Raw genomic sequence first — 6,456 nt, forward strand, 5'->3', positions numbered from 1 at the left:
GGAGGATAATGTATTTTACAATATTGAGTTTCACATCATGAATAAGAGATATCGTCCAAATCATTTGGACCTTCTTTCATATAATTTTCTCTATAGAGGCCGGGTGTGGTGGTTCACATCTGTAATCCCAGCACTTCGTGAGGCTGAGGCAGGCGGATCACCTGAGGTCAGGAGTTCAAGACCAGCCTGACCAACATGGTGAAATCCCATCTCTACTAAAAATACAAAATTAGCCGGGCATGGTGGCACATGCCTGTAATCCCAGCTATTTGGGAGGCTGAGGCAGGAGAATCGCTTGAACCTGGGAGGCGAGGGTTGCAGTGAGCCAAGATCACACCATTGCACTCCAGCTTGGATGACAGAGCAAGACTCTGTCTCAAAACACACACACACACACACACACACACACAAATTTTCTCTATAGAGATCTTGCATAACTTTATATTTATTGACAGGTACTTGATTTTTATGCTTGTAGAAGTAAACCTTTTAAAAATTTCGTTTTCTACCCATTTTTTATTGGTATGTAGAAATAAAATTGATATTTGTATATTGATTTTTCAGCCAGCTGTATTGATAAATTCTCTTATTATGGCCAGGTGCAGTGGCTCACACCTGTAATCCCAGCACTTTTGGAGGCCGAGGCAGGCCGATCACAAGGCCAGGAGATCAAGACCATCCTGGCCAGCATGGTGAAACCCTGTCTCTACTAAAAGTACAAAAATTAGCCGGGCGTGGTGGCGTGTGACTGTAGTCCCAGCTACTCGGGAGACTGAGGCAGGAGAATGGCTTGAACCTTGGCGGCAGAGGTTGAAGTGAACCAAGATCACACCACTGCACTCCAGCCTGGGCGACAGAGCGAGTCTCGGTCTCAAAAATAAATAAATAAACATATAAGTAAATAACTTTCTTATTAATTCAAATAGTGTAACTTTTGGATTTTCTACATAACAAATAATATAAAAAGAAAGTTTTATTCCTCCCTTTCCACCTTTCTTTTATTCCTTTTCTTGTTTTAGTACATAGCTAAAGACCTAGAGTACAATGCTGAATCGTAATAGAATAGCAGACATCCTTATCTAAAAATCTCAGAAGAATTCTAACTTAGTTTCAGTTTTCCCAGAAGCAGACCCGGAGACAAGGATCTGTGTACAGGAATTTACTGGGAGGTGAAGGAAAACGTTGGTTGGGGAGTGGGAAAATGAGACAAGGAAGGGAAGGTGGCCAACAGAGGCATGTGTTATCAGGCTTAACTCTGGAGCAGAATTCTGCTGGGGGGACTCTGGGAGCCAGTGTAAACTACATGCCTCAGAGTTCTCTCACCCCAGATGGGAGGGAGCTGTGGTGTTCAGACACAAAGTCTTGCCAGTTATTGTTTAGAGCTGCTCTGGGATGGAGCTTCAATTCCCCAGCACTTCCAACTGCCATGGGAGTGGAAAACTGTAGTCAAGCAGCAAAAGAAAGCCCTCAGGCGAGAAGTGCAGATGCTGGCAGCTGAAAACGGTACTGTGTACACTGAAATGGTAAAAGTGACGGATACAGGTAAGTTGCCAGTAATGTCTTCTACAAACCCCTTCAACATTTTCCTGCATTAACAAGTAACATTTGCGGTCCCCATAGGATAACGGCAGCCGCATAAGTCCAGCCTTTCTAGATACGCTCCTAAAATCATTTTGTCAATAAAGACAGAAAGAAGGGGAAGAATACACATAATTGCTGGGCATGGTGGCTCACACCTGTAATACCAGGCCAAGGTGGGGGGAATTGGTTGAGTCCAGGAGTTCAAGACCAGTCTGGGCAACATAGTGAGACCGTGTCTCTACTAAAAATTAAAAAAAATTAGCTGGGTGTGGGGGCGCATGCCTGTAGTCCCAGCTGCTCAGGGGGACTGAGGCAGGAGGATCACTTGAGCCTGGGAAGTTGAGGCTGCAGTGAGCCAAGATTGCATCACTGCACTGCAGCCTGGGCAACAGACCAAGACACTGTCTCAAAGCAAACAAACAAACAAACCAACAACACACACACACACACAGTCCATGCTTACAGCATAATTAGGAGACAGAAAACACCACAAACTATGATGGTGAAATGTTGCCACCTGGCCACTGTTACTTGAAGTCCTACTATCACCATTAACACCAGGGAGCTCAGTTCTCTGGTAGCATTCCCTACTGTGAACCCTGGCCTACAAAGGACAGCCACCACTCAGTGAAAGTCTAGTAACTGTCACACTACAGCATGCAGGGTTTATCACCACCACACTTAGCATTAACAAACAAATAAGAATCCTGGTACTTAGAAAATACACAGAATAGACTAAGGAAAAAGGAGAGTGGACAAATACAAGAGAAAGGAGGAGGAGAAGGAAAAAAAAAAGGAGAAAGAGGAAGAGAAGATAAAAGGGGCTGGGCGTGGTGGCTCATGCCTATAATCCCAGCACTTTGGGAGGCTGAGGCGGGCAGATCAGCTGAGGTCAGGAGTTTGAGACCAGCCTGGCAAACATGATGAAACCCCACCTCTACTAAAAATACAAAAAAAAAAAAAAAAAAAAAAAAAAAAATTAGCTGGGCGTGGTCGTGGTGATGTGCACCTGTAATCCCCACTACTCAGGAGGCTGAGGCAGGAGAATGGCTTGAACCCAGGAGGCAGAGGTTGCAGTGAGCCGAGATGGCATCACTGCACTCCAGCCTGGGTGACAGAATGAGACTCTGTGTCAAAAAAAAAAAAAAAGAAAAAGAAAAAGAAAAAGAAAAAAAGAAAAGAAAATTCTAAAAAAGGTAAACTAATCTATAGTGACAGAAAGCAGATCAATAGTTGCTTGGATGTCAGGAGTGGAGAGAGAGATTGATTGATTGCAAAGGGGTACAAGAGGATGATGGAAAGGTTCCGTATCTTGATTGTGGTGGTGGTTTCCCAGGTGTATATGGTATATCTGTCAAAATTCATAGAATTTTACACTTTAAGTGTATAATTTATTATATGCAAATAATACCCCAATTTTTTTTTTTTTTTTGAGATGGAGTTTTGCTCTTGTTGCCCAGGCTGCAGTGCAATGGCACAATCTTGTCTCACCACAACCTCTGCCTCCCGGGTTCAAGTGATTCTCCTGCCTCAGCCTCCCGAGTAGCTGGGATTACAGGCATGTGCCACCATGCCCGGCTAATTTTGTATTTTTAGTAGAGACAGGGTTCCTCCATGTTGGTCAGGCTGGTCTGGAACTCCAAACCTCAGGTGACCCTCCCTCCTCGGCCTCCCAAAGTGCTGGGATTACAGGCATGAGCCATCACGCCCAGCCTTCATGTATAACTTTTAACTCCCTGTAAACTTAATTACTGTTGACCAGAAGCTTTACTGATGACATAAACAGATTACTACATATGAAGTATATTCTATGTATTACACACTGTATTCTTACAATAAAATAAGCTAGAGAAAAGAAAATGTTATGCCTGTAATCCCAGCACTTTGGGATGCTGAGGCAGGAGGAATGCTTAGGCCAGGAGTTCAAGACCATCCTGGGAAATGTAGTGAGACCCTGTCTCTTTAAAAAATTAAAAAATTAGCTGGGTATGGTGGTGGGCACCTGTAGTCCCAGCTATTCAGGAGGCTGAATGGGAGGATCGCTTGAGCCTGGGAGGTGAAGGTTGCACTAAGCCAAGATCTTGCTACTGCACTCCAGCCTGGGCAACAGAGCAAGACACTGTCTTTAAAAAAAAAAAGGTGGGGGGATGGGGAGAGAATGTGTTTACTATTCATTAAGTGGAAGTGGATCATAAAAAATCTTCATCTTTGTCGTCTTCATGTTGAACAGGCCAAGGAGGAGGAAGAGAGGGGTTGGTTGGGGCAATAGTGGGAGAAGAGGCGGAGGAGGTAGAATAGGCGGTAGCAGGGGTGGGGGTTCAGGACAGCCAGGCATACTTGGTATAACTTTTTTTTTTTTTTTCCAAGATGGGTCTTGCTCTGTTGCCCAGGCTGGAGCACAGTGGTGCAATCTCCGCTCACTGCAACCCCCGCCTCCCAGGTTCAAGCAGTTCTCTTGCCTCAGCCTCCCGAGTAGCTGGGATTACAGGCGCCCACCACCACAACTGGCTAAATTTTGTATTTTTAGTAGAGATGGGGTTTCACCATGTTGGCCAGGGCTGGTCTCGAATTCCTGACCTCATGATCCGCCCACCTCAGCCTCCCAAAGTGCTGGGATTACAGATGTGAGCCACCGCACCTGGCTGGTATAACTTTTATTGGGAAAAATTCACATGTAAGTGGATGGATTTGAACTGCACAGGTCCATTTATATGTGGCTTTTCTTCCACCTCTGGGGTAACGTTTCTATCGCCATCTTGAAGTTTTCTTGCACCCTTTTGCAACCAAACTCTCTCTCAATCCTTGACATTCAAGCAACCACTGGTCTGCTGTCATTATAGTTCAGTTGGCATTTTCTATATCCCATGGGAAAAACTAAGGCAAATGTACAATGATATATGTACATTTATCTCAGTGTTATTTAGAGTTGTCAACTGGAGAAAAAATTAAATGACCATTATTAACAGACTGAATAAATAATGACCATCTATACAATAAAATACTGTACGCCAATTGTAAGAGTAAATATAGTGCGAGGGTAAAATTTTTTACATAAGTAATACATGGTACATTCTGTTATACAAAAGGAAACCATTACAAAAAGGGTAGGGCCCTTTTGTCACTCCCAACCCAGAAAATCACTGTAAAAGTTTGATGTGCATTTTTCCAGGCTTTTCTATACATGTATACATCTACATGCATATTTATATACACATAAAAATATATAATAATTTTTTTTTGAGATGGAGTCTGGCTCTGTTGCCCAGGCTGGAGTGCAGTGGCGCAATCTCGGCTCACTGCAATCTCTGCCTCCCCGGCTCAAGCTAATCTCCTGCCTCAGCCTCCCGAGTAGCTGGGATTACAGGCACCCGCCACCACGCATGGCTAATTTTTTTGTATTTTTAGTAGAGACAGGTTTTCACCATGTTGGCCAGGCTGGTTTTGAACTCCTGACCTCAAGTGATCTGCCCACCTCGGCCTCCCAAAGTGCTAGGATTACAGGCGTAAGCCACCATGCCTGGCCATATAATGTTTTGAAGGTACATGGGTTTTGCACAAATTCCTTATCCTGTGTCCAGTTCTGCAACCTGCCTTTTCTACTTAACAATGTCTTTGTAATCTCTTCATGTTAGTACATACAATATACAATTTACCTTTTTCTCAATAGCTACCTATAATGGACATTTCATAGTGTATTTGGCTTTGCCTTTACTGAGAAATCTTTAGATGAATTCTAACTTTTTGCCATTGCTAAATTAAATTTATATGTATTGATATAGAAATATCTCTATATTATATTAAGTTTTTTAGAAAGCTGAAGTGGAATATTTATATAGAAATAAACTTTTATATAGGTATCAAAAAGATTGGAAGGACACCAGTTTGCACAATTATTTTAGTGGAAGGAAGGAGGTTGGTTTATAAGCAGGCTTTGACTTTTTTTTTCTTTCTTTTTTTTTTTTGTGACAGAGTTTCACTCTTGTTGCCCAGGCTAGAGTGCAATGGCACGATCTTGGCTCACCACAACCTCCGCCTCCTGGGTTCAGGCGATTCTCCTGCCTCAGCCTCCCGAGTAGCTGAGATTACAGGCATGTGCCACCACGTCCGGCTAATTTTGTATTTTTAGTAGAGACAGGGTTTCTCCATGATGGTCAGGCTGGTCTTGAACTCCTGATCTCAGGTGATCCGCCCGCCTCAGCCTCCTAAAGTGCTGGGACTACAGGCATGAACCATCGCGCCTGGCCTTTTTTCTTTGAGACAGAGTGTTGCTCTGTTGCCCAGGCTGGAGTGTGGTGGCACCATCTCAGCTCACTGCAACCTACGCCTCCTTGGTTCAAGCTATTCTCCTGCCTCAGTCTCCTGAGTAGCTGAGATTACAGGTGTGTGCCACCATGCCTGGCTAATTTTTTTGTATTTTTTTTAGTAGAGATGGGTTTCACCATGTTGGCAAGGCTGGTCTTGAACGCTGACCTCAAGCGATCCACCTGCCTTGTCCTCCCAAAATGCTGGGAATACAGGTGTGAGCCACTGCACCCAGCCAGACTTTGACTTTTCCAATTTTTTCAGTGATAATCTTTTTTCCTGATAATATGTTCACAATCAAGTAATACCAGAGACTACTGAGAAGTGGATGATGATGGGTGATAAGGTATAGACTGTGCCCTTCTCTTTGCAGCTCCTGAGAGGGGCTGGGAAGGGATTTTTGGAGGGTGGGAAACAGCTTTGTCTGCCCAGAGCAGCTCTGAAGGTGGCCCAGTGCAGAACAGGATATCTGAAGGCAGAGCGGGACACCCATTCTGGGGATGGAAAGAGGGAAGACCGTTGAGGCCATTTCCCAGGTGGAGGACTAGGGGTGGGAGAAGTGACCTTTCGCTT

This window comes from Pongo abelii, chromosome 11, assembly GCF_028885655.2.
Source record: "Pongo abelii isolate AG06213 chromosome 11, NHGRI_mPonAbe1-v2.0_pri, whole genome shotgun sequence".
Classification (NCBI taxonomy): domain Eukaryota; kingdom Metazoa; phylum Chordata; class Mammalia; order Primates; family Hominidae; genus Pongo; species Pongo abelii.